The sequence below is a fragment of the Coptis chinensis genome, chromosome 2 (genome assembly GCF_015680905.1).
Source record: "Coptis chinensis isolate HL-2020 chromosome 2, ASM1568090v1, whole genome shotgun sequence".
In the NCBI taxonomy this organism is placed as follows: Eukaryota; Viridiplantae; Streptophyta; class Magnoliopsida; order Ranunculales; family Ranunculaceae; genus Coptis; species Coptis chinensis.
In genome coordinates, this window is record NC_141457.1 from 36,212,500 (window position 1) to 36,223,373 (window position 10,874).

Genomic DNA, 10,874 nt, shown 5'->3' on the forward strand with positions numbered 1-10,874 from the left:
TTGAGTTTCATCACCCATTTCGTAGGCAAACTTTAGTTCAATTTACATTTATCAAATGGCACCGCTGCCATCTTAGTTACCTTTAGCATTGTTTTCTTACTATAATTAGTCATTTTTAAGTCCCATTAAACCCACCTACCCTTGTTCGATTCTAACTGTGGTTGTCTCTTTTTCATTAAACTTCCGGAAAAAAAATTGCACGGGCACTGGCGCCTTCAAAGGAAAACACTGTGCTAAAGTTTCTTGGAAGCCGAGCGACCACGCCAAACCAAAGCGACCAGCTCAAACATCGTAGAACTTCGAAGTTTATACTGAGTGCACCTGCGCCCAAAGTGAGCGCACCCGCGCCCTAAGCTGAATTTTGCCGGATTTCCATAGGTTTGTTTCGAACTTCAATTTTTTAAGTTTTTCAGTGTTCTAACTTGTTATATACACTGAACACGCGTAAACAAGACGCTATTCATAAGCGAAGCAAGGGCGCAATCAGGTATTCCTTTCTTCCATACCTCGCGATATCCAGTTAGAGGTTTATACTAATATATCAAGATTGTTTGGAGTGTTGTCGTGTTTAGACTTAGACTTGCATGAGATTAAGGTTTGGTCGGAGAAAAACACCGAACGTAATTAACCGTCAACGTCAACAAACAAGTCTATCGAGTATACCAATCACTACACCTCTAGCTACTATCCCACCCACCACACCTGACATAATGGCTGAAGAAAGAGAGACTCCTCTCTCCGACTTTTATAAAGCCTTGAGCGATAGCCCTAAATATCTTGCATCGTTCTAGCAGACCCAGTGGGGGATTTTCGAATCCCCCCAAACATATTTAATTTGTTACCCGTTTTTCATGGCTTAGACCATGAAAAACCTTATCAGCACATGCGTAGGATTGAACAAGTCCTTACAACATTCCATCATCCTACGGTTGGTGCGGAACAAATTAAACTGAGGGTATTTCCCTTCACCTTAGCCGATAAGGCAGCGTCTTGGTTAAGCGCCCAAACGCCTAACTCTCGTGGACTCGTGGGCTAAACTTGTTGTTGTTTATGGAACATTTTTACCCACCCCTAAAGACGGATGAGATGCTTTCCAAGATTTATTTTTTTCGACAGAATTCTCATGAATCATTTTCTGAGGCTTGGAATCGTTTCACCGATCTGCTTATAGAGTGTCCACACCATAACCTAGCAAAAGACACGTTAGTTCGTGCCTTTTTCAAAGGACTTCTACATCACCATAAAGAAGTCCTTGACATAATGAATGGGGGTAGTTTCCTAAGTAAAGGAGCCTCGGAGGCTTACAAATTTTTAGAAGATCAAACTAAACGCAATAATAATTGGGTTAAGGCCGCCGGTATGTTTGAGATGAAACTCGATCCAGAACTTAAAAATTTAATCGAATCTCTAACTAAAAAGGTTGAGGCTATTTCTGTTCAACAAAAGCCTATCCTCGTCATGAATGTAAACTCCAATCCATGTAATTTCTGTTTGAGTCCTGAGCACCCTGACTCCTATTGTCCTCTCGCCTATGAACAACAACAATTAGAGCAAGATAATGCTTGCTCCATTAATAGCTATCCTATTCCTAATGCCCCATGGAGACAAAATCCCAACTTCAGTTGGCGAAACAATCAACAAGTTACACCTCCAGGGTTTAATAACCAAAATGTTAGGCAAGCAAACAATTATAACCAAGCTCCACCTAGGCAAGGACAAGGACAAGGTCAGGGAAATTATAATAATTATAACAACCAAGCGCAACCACGACAAGGTCAAACACAAGGTCAAGGTAATTATAATAGTTATAATACCAATAGAGGTATCGTTCCGGTTAACAATAGTAACTATCACAACCCACCCATAAATAATCAACCATAGTTCCAGTAGCACCACCTGTGACTACTACACCTACACAACCGGATTGTATCGATGCCTTTATACAGGTTACCCAACAACTTTTCCAAATAATGACTCAATCAAACCAACAGATCTTATAATCCATAAATCAGGGCATACAATAGTTAGCCCAAGAGAAAGCCCAACCAAAAGGCGTGTTTCCAGGACAAGCGATACCAAACCCTAAAACAGTAAACACAGCCTTTGAGGTAAACGGTAATACTAGTACGGAAACTACAATCGTAGGTGACCTAAACGCCATCACCACTCTCCGTTCTGGAAGAGTGGTTGATAACAAAGTAACTATGCATATAGTTACCCCATCAGTACTCCTTACACCGGATATCGAACTAGATACGGAAATAGAAACTGAAGAGCTTACCACTGTAGAGGTACCAGTTAAACCACAACCTAAGAAACAGAAAGCCAAGGTTACACATCAAGTCGAGCCATACGCTAAATATAGAGCGAAACCACCGTTCCCTCAGAAATTAGCCATGCTAACCAGGGATACAAACTTTGAGGATATTAGGAACGTTTTCAAAAATCTAACGATAAACCTTCCTTTTCTCGAAGCTATTAAAAAGCTACCTAACCACGCTAAGTTTCTTAAGGAGTTGTGCACTACTAGGCGTAAGACCAACATACCTAAAGACGCCTTTCTAACTGAACAGTTCCCAACTTTATCCAAAAATAATGGAATTGTTAAGTACAAGGACCCTAGTCGTCCTACTGTAAAATGCACCTTAGGAGATTCCCACCACGGCGACGCTTTATTAGATCCGGGGGCGAGTGTTAACTTACTCTCCGTATTATTTGTATAAACAAATAGGTCTCACAGAAATGCAACCTACAAAAATAACGTTGCAATTAGCGGACAGGTCAATTAAGTATCCTAAGGGTGTAGTGGAAAACGTGCTTGTTAAGGTTCAGGATTTCTACTATCCTGCTGATTTTGTTATCCTCGATACAGAAGTCGCTAACGACTCTGTACTGATCATCTTAGGGAGTCCCTTCTTGGCAACTGCCAACGCGCTTATAAATTGCAGCGATGGTAAGATGTCCTTATCTTTTGGCCATCTTTCTGTTGAGGTAAATGTTTGTAAAATGATGAAACAGTTACCAGAATCGTCTATAGATGGGGAGGTTAACATGATCGAGAGCTTAGCTCAAGATTATTTTAACAACACTTTTCCCGAAAACAATATGTACAAATTCCTTTCTTTTGGAAGTTCAGAATTTGTAAATGACTCCTACTTAGAGGAAGTCAACACCATCCTTGAGTCCACACTAATTGTAAACCCGCCGGTTGCTCCATATACTGAGTATGAAGACTTGCTACCTAAGCAAGTATTCATTATGCAAAATGGGGACCCTGATGAAACATCTATTGACATTCCTTCCACCCCAGTGCTTAAACCTCTTCCCCCGGAGTTAAAATATATTCAACTTGATCCAAATGGTAGTCATCCAGTAATTATATCTTCTCAGTTAACTAAGGATGAAGAGACAAGTTTAATCAGGGTGATTAGGGAACATCGGTCTGCGATTGGTTGGTCCCTAGCCGACATTAAGGGAATAGACCCTAATGTTTGCACTCATCGCATCCATTTGGAGGATAACGCGAAGACTTCTCGCGAACCTCAGTGTCGTTTGAACCCTGCCATGAAAGAGGTGGTTAGGGAAGAAGTCTTACGATTACTCGATGCGGGTATCATATACCCAATCTCTGATAGCGAATGGGTAAGCCCCATTCATGTAGTTCCTAAGAAATCGAGAGTTACCATGGTACGTAACGGAAAGGGTGACTATGTTGTCACGCAAGGTCCTATGAAATGGAGAATCTATATTGACTACAGACATTTAAATGCTATGACACGAAAGGATCACTTTCCTTTACCTTTTATAGATCAGATGCTCGAACGCCTAGCTGGTCATGCCTTTTATTGTTTTCTAGATGGCTACTCAGGCTATTTTCAGATTATTATTGATATTGATGACCAAGAAAAGACTACCTTCACATGTCCCTTTGGAGCGTATGCCTATAAACGAATGCCTTTTGGCCTTTGTAATGCTCCTGGTACCTTCCAGCGGTGTATGCTTCATATATTTAGTGACATGGTAGAGCGCTTTATGGAAGTTTTAATGGATGATTTTTCTATCTATGGAGACTCCTTCACAGACTGCTTGTCTAACCTGTCTAAGGTTTTGACACGGTGTGAAGAAAAGAGCTTCGTTTTAAACTGGGAAAAGTGTCATTTCATGGTGAAAAAGGGCATAGTACTAGGTCACATTGTATCTAGTGATGGCATCGAAGTAGATAAGGCCAAACTAGATAAGATAGTGACTCTACCTAAACCATGGACTGTCCGTGATATTAGAGCCTTTCTAGGCCATGCAGGTTTTTATATGTATTTTATTAAAGATTTCTCAAAAATAGCTAGGCCTTTAACTAATCTGCTTTTGAAGGATGCAATTTTTGATTTTAATTTTAACTGTAAGCAGGCTTTTGAAACTTAAAAAGCCGCCCTAACCTCTGCACCAATTATACAGCCTCCCGATTGGTCTAAACCTTTCGAACTCATGTGTGATGCTAGTGATTATGCAGTTGGTGCTGTCTTGGGACAGAAACTAGATAATAAGTCTAATGTTATTTATTATGCTAGTAAAACCTTAAACGATGCTCAACGGAATTATACAACTACTGAAAAAGAATTCTTAGCTGTCATTTATGCTTTAGATAAGTTTCGTCCTCATTTGGTTGGTTCTAAAACTTTAGTTTACACGGACCATGCAGCCCTTAGGTACCTTCTTGCAAAGAAGGATGCTAAATAGAGATTAATCTGATGGATTCTTCTCCTGCAAGAGTTCACATTAGAAATAAAGGACAAAAGAGGGGTCGAAAACATAGTTGTCGACCACTTATCTAGACTTACAAACGACGATAATAGTGATTTTGAGTCCATACCGGACTCTTTTCCCGATGAACATTTGTATGCTATTTTTTTAGCACCATGGTATGCTGACATTGTAAATTATTTAGCAACTGATGTTATACCTTATAATTGGTCAAGAAATGAACGTAAGAAGTTCTTGGCCAGAGTTAAGTTATACTACTGGGATGAGCCCTACCTTTTTAAGTATTGTGCGGATCAGATTATTCGTCGTTGCATTCCCCTGTGGGAATATAATGAAGTTCTATCGTTCCGCCATGACAAAGAGTGTGGTGGCCATTTTAGTGGAATGAAAACAACCGCTAAAGTTCTTCAATGTGGATTTTATTGGCTTACCCTTTTTAAGGATGCCCAAGTGCATTGCAAGACGTGTATTCGTTGCCAACAACTTGGGCAAATCACGAAGCGTAATATGATGATATTAAATCCAATCTTGATAGTAGAAATTTTTGACGTTTGGGGCATTGATTTCATGGGTCCCTTCCCTGTTTCCCACGGTTTCATTTATATTCTAGTTGTCGTGGACTACGTGTCTAAATGGATAGAGGCCATGGCTTGCCGTAGCAATGACCATAAGACAGTGGTGTTGTCACACCCCGAATTTCGACAGAATTCGGAAAAACATTATTTGTTCCCGACTCTTCGATCTCCGAGGTGTGACGCACTCTCAACTTCCAAAAACCCATAAACAGTTTTAAATATGCGGTTAATTAAAAACCAATAAAAATTTTAACTTAAACCAAAGTCCTCTTCATTACAAAAATTTACAAATAAGATTAGGTTACAAATCTCTTTTCAATAACTCCTTATTTAAAATTACAAATGAAAGTACAAATACATTGTCTAGACTGAAAATCTATATCACCTTAAGGGAAAACAAAATACATCCTGAAATGCAATGCTAACGCAAAACCAAACCACGCGCAGACCAACCTTCTTCAACACTAAACCTCATCTCAAAACTTATCAACTATGTTCATTGAATGAACACACCCGATAAGCAAACATGCAAATCGGGTCAAGATTATAAAAATGGTGTGAGTAGCTCTAAAACAACATATACTTATACAAATATATACATAATCCATAATGGCAGTTAGTTCCTCCACCGAAGCCTTTAACTTTCAACGACTAATACAACATCCTTAAGTTCAATAACTAAGGCGGTAGTTCCTCCACCGAGGCCTTTAACTTCCCACTAACCACACAACAAACTATACTCATAATAAATAAGGCATGTAGTTCCTCCATCGAGGCTTTTATGTTCTAACTAAACTATAACCAGCCAAGCATATACAATCATCTATCTAAAGATACATCATTAACCAACACATTACCATAATTAGATTATTTCGGGGCTTTCTTTGCGTGTCCCTAAAATCACGTCGTATCTATGTCTTACCTAGTTTCCCTGGGCTACCACAATCGCTACCCGCCCGAACATGTACATCCACATGCCTCCCCTTACATAATGAACCACTCCGTCGCGTAACCACTCGAAGCGGGATGCGCGCACCAGGTAAATCCTCACACGGAAGCAATTATCTAAGTAATGCCACTATTCGGCATAAAATATTGCGCATCATCGTTCTATTTTGCGAACGGAATAATCAAGCCACTATTCGGCTACGCCAGGAGGGCCATTCAGCTTTACTGAAACGCCAGAAGGGCCGCCCGAAGGCCATTCAGATTAACTGAAACGCCAGAAGGGCCAATCACATGAGTTGTGGTAGCTAGGTTCTAGTATTTTGGTTACGTAATTTATTCAAGTGTCATACATTAATGACTCATAATAAATCCACTATATCACGTGCAGGTCAATTGCCTTATTGCACTAAGCCACAATATATAGAAATATCTCAATATATCTCATAACTATTTTCATACTTTCACGTGCCAATATATTATTGCACTACACCACACTCCCGTGGGCAAATATTCACCAATACTATACTACTTCATAGTAGCATCTCACATATATAATAATGGAGCGTTTATATAAAACTATGTCTCCCAAACTATTGCATTCAAAATATATATATCCCAACCTATTATATAATGTCACCATGCTTCAACGTATCGCATACATTTTTATTATAATGTATTAGGAATATAATGTCTCCTAACATCTCAATATCGTCACGTGTCAAAACATACACAGTATCAACGTCAAATCTTTATTAGAGAATGACAACCAAATTATGCAGGCTTCCACAGCATTTTATTAATACATTTGTCCATATAATATACCACATAACACGTAGCACAATTAAGCAGTCAAAAGTCCACAATCAAAGCCCAATATATATATGCTTTACACACTACTCTCGTCAAATCTAAATTAGATAATGACCAACCAAGTTATACAATAATATTTTATTATTATATTTATCCATATAATCAAATATGTGAAAAACTGGAAAAGTTAACATTCCACGGTCAAAGTCAAAGTCAACGGTCAAAGGTCAAAGTCAAAGTCAACACGTCATGGTCATGGTCAAGGTCAAACTCAACATGTCATGGTCAAAGTCAACATGCCATGGTCAAAGGTCAAAGTCAACCGTCAATGGTCAAAGTCAACAGTCAACGGTCAAAGTCAACAGTCCAAGGTCAGAGTCAAACTATCATTGTCAAAGTCAAACTGTCGTTTCCGTGTTTGACAGGTCCAGGGTCATAGCCATGGTTCATGGCTAAGGGCAAAGGTGCATGGCTCATGGGCTCATGACCAAGGTAATGGTTCGGACCCAACTGGCCAAGCCCAAACCTTAGAACCCGGAAGTCTAAACATTTAAATACCCAAACAGATCTATTTTAAGTCCAATGGACTGGCCCCAAGCAATATTAGAAACGGGCCCAAAAACTTTAGACTGAACTAGCCCCAAAACACAACTGAGTTCGTCCCGAAAAATTGAACTGAAATGGCCCCAAACAAAACAAATGAAACTGGCCCAACAAAACAAAAGAAACGGGCCCATAAACTAATATTAGAACTGGCTCAACAATTAACACTAAACTGGTCCCAAAACTTAATTAAATTGGGCCCAAACAAAATACCCAAAATCGGGCCCAAAAACCAACTAAGGTTTTGGCCCACCCCAATCAAAATTTGCTAAGGCCCAAGGCCCAACCGAACTTTACTGTTCATCATCTCCAAGCTTTCTCTCCTCCACCAGCCACCAAAATCGACCACCCCACCTTCTACACGACCACCCAATTCAAACACACGGTTTTGATCCTCATAGAAACCCCTATATCTTTAACAAAACCAAAAAACTCAAATTCTTAAATTCAACATATCGACCAAAACTAGATCTGAGACCGTCCGCCATTAACAGAGCTTCGACAGCTCTTATTCAACCGCCCTCACCCACTCAAACACCACTAACCAACATCACCACATCACCACATAACCCCACAACCAATCAAACCAAAAAAAAACAGCCCAACCACCGGTTCGGCCACCGCCATTAACGCCTCCAAGCTTCACTGCCCCCCACTCGACCCTCATCAGTCCACAACCAAACACCAACAACAAATACAGAAAGTTTAACAAGCCAAAGAAAGATTTCGGTACTGTTTTGGGCGACGCCATTGATGCTCTGTTGAAGCTTCGACAGTTTACCCAATTTTAACAAAATTCGACAGTTTAAATGCAAATCCAAAATTTAATAAAATTTAATAAAACAAATGGCACGAAGTCCAACACAACAGTATAATGAACAGTATTAATAGGCCGAAACCTTAGTCGGTATACTCCGATATACGGAAAATCATAAATCCGGTGAAATAGCAAAATAGCTACTCACCTGTATGAACAGCTCCTACGAATTTCTCCGAGTCCGAGCCCGTGGCTCCTCCCTCCGAAATCCAAATTTTCATCTGCCTCCATTATCATTATTTTATTATTCTCTGAACCTTATTTTCCAGAACAATGTGTTTATATACTGGGGTCCGAAAGCCAAGCCCAACACAGACTCGGGCCCAAAAAACCAGGCCCACATGTCCCGAGTCCAATCCGATCGATTTTTAAATAAATTATTTAATTAATTAATAAATAAATAAAAACGTATTTTAAAAATACGGGCGTTACAGGTATTTTTTATTAAGGAGTATATTTTCTGTCATTTTGGCATTCCTAAAGCTATCATTAGTGATGGTGGAACACATTTTTGCAACAGAGTTGTTGCATCCCTAGTGAAAAAGTATGGAGTTACACACAAAGTAGCAACTCCTTATCATCCACAAACTAGCGAACAAGTAGAAGTTTCTAATAGGGAAATTAAAAATATTTTAGAAACAACTCAGAAATCGATAGGAAAGATCGGTCAAGCGTCTATCGGATGCCTTATGGGCGTATAGAACTGCTTTCAAAACTCCTATAGGTATGTCTCCCTTTAGACTTGTATTTGGGAAACCTTGTCATTTGCCCGTTGAAATAGAGCATCGTGCTCTGTGGGCTATAAAAAGTTTTAACTTCAATATTGATGAGGCGGGTGTCAAACGCAACTTGCAATTGAATGAGATTGAAGAAATCCGTAGCGATTCTTACGATCTCGCGAAGGATTATAAAGCTAACATGAAATCTGTTCATGATAAGCAAATCTTGCGCAAAGAGTTTGTGGTTGGTCAAAAGATTTTGCTTTATAACTCCCGTCTACATATTTTCCCAGGGAAACTAAAAACCCGTTGGTCTGGTCCTTTTCTGGTTACTAAAGTCACCCCTTACGGGGCAATCACCTTGGTAAATCCCAAGGATAACAGTACCTTTCAAGTCAATGGCAACGGTTAAAACATTTTCATGAGCTTCTGTCCCCTGATGTAGAGGAAGTCCTTTACGGGACCACGTAAATGAGGGATGACCTTTGTCATTTGGTGTACTTCCTTTCACTTCCATATAGTGGTAAGTGCACCATTCAGGTAACCGGGCCCTCCCTATGGAGTGTGTGGCTGTAAGTACCGGATCCTAAGTCCACGTTTCACATAATTCACGTCTTCCACTTTTGCATGTGTTCTCGGTTTTTGAGTCATGTTCCTCTATGGGGTGAATTATGTATTTATTGTTTTTCGTTTTTCTTATAATAAACTAATAAAAAAAAATAATAATAATAAAAATAAAAATTCTAAAATCATAGAAATAGCAATACAACAAGTCTTGGGAATCTGACTTTAAACGACCCACGGTTAAAACTTACATTATGTTTGGGGGTGGGCAGTCGATCTTTCCGTCCGGATTGCTCAAACTTTCCATTATGTTGCTTAGGCCCGTTAGTCATAGTTCATTCGGGTTGACGTTATCTATAACGTAGATTCCCTTCGTTCGCATAACTTACATCACTCACGCACTTCGAGGCGTTTTCCACCTTCTTATATGACACCCATGGTTGGAATTGAGTGTTTTACAGATCATTGGATTGGAAATTCTCTACTGATCATTTCCATAACTCATTCGCCAAAATCGGACAAGTAACGAAGCGGCAAATTGAATTTGAAATTGCGCGAAATATCGAAAAAGTTTGGAATTCGAATTGGGCTGGGGCCCAAACCGCACGCACGTCTGTGCGTCTCCTTCCTTCCCAAAAATGCACAGTTTGTTTCCTTCTCCAATCCCGCCGGTTACCAAAATTTAAAACAAAACTTAAACACCAAAATAAAAAAAAATAAAATAAAAACACACCTATCTACACCACGCCCATTGTAACCAACAACCCGAATCTTCTCAAACAAAATTTCCACACCACTGAAAACAGCCACCAATTCAAGCTTCCAACCTGCCACCGTACCCACCATCACCACCACCAGTGTTTTAGGTTATTTTACATCAAACTCGCCTCCTCCACCGTCTACAAAACTATTGGTTGTTTCAAAAACTTCAATGGCGCTACGACGAATTTTTTTGCCAGAACAAGCATTTAGGCCCGACCGTTTTGCGCCATTCTACGCGGCGGAGATGATTAGGAGGGATTGGAATGGACTCTGGTACTCGACTGAGGAGTTCTACCACTTTGATTTGGTAGAACAATT

At 39.8% G+C, this 10,874-nt stretch overlaps 1 non-coding gene across 1 annotated transcript; it reads right to left on the bottom strand.

Annotated features, from left to right (window-relative positions):
- Nucleotides 1-1,086: 1,086 nt before the first annotated feature.
- LOC147515902 (small nucleolar RNA R71) lies at nucleotides 1,087-1,190 on the bottom strand. The gene has a single exon (XR_015214570.1). It is a non-coding gene; the product is annotated as a small nucleolar RNA R71 (small nucleolar RNA).
- Between the last annotated feature and the right edge of the window lie 9,684 nt (nucleotides 1,191-10,874).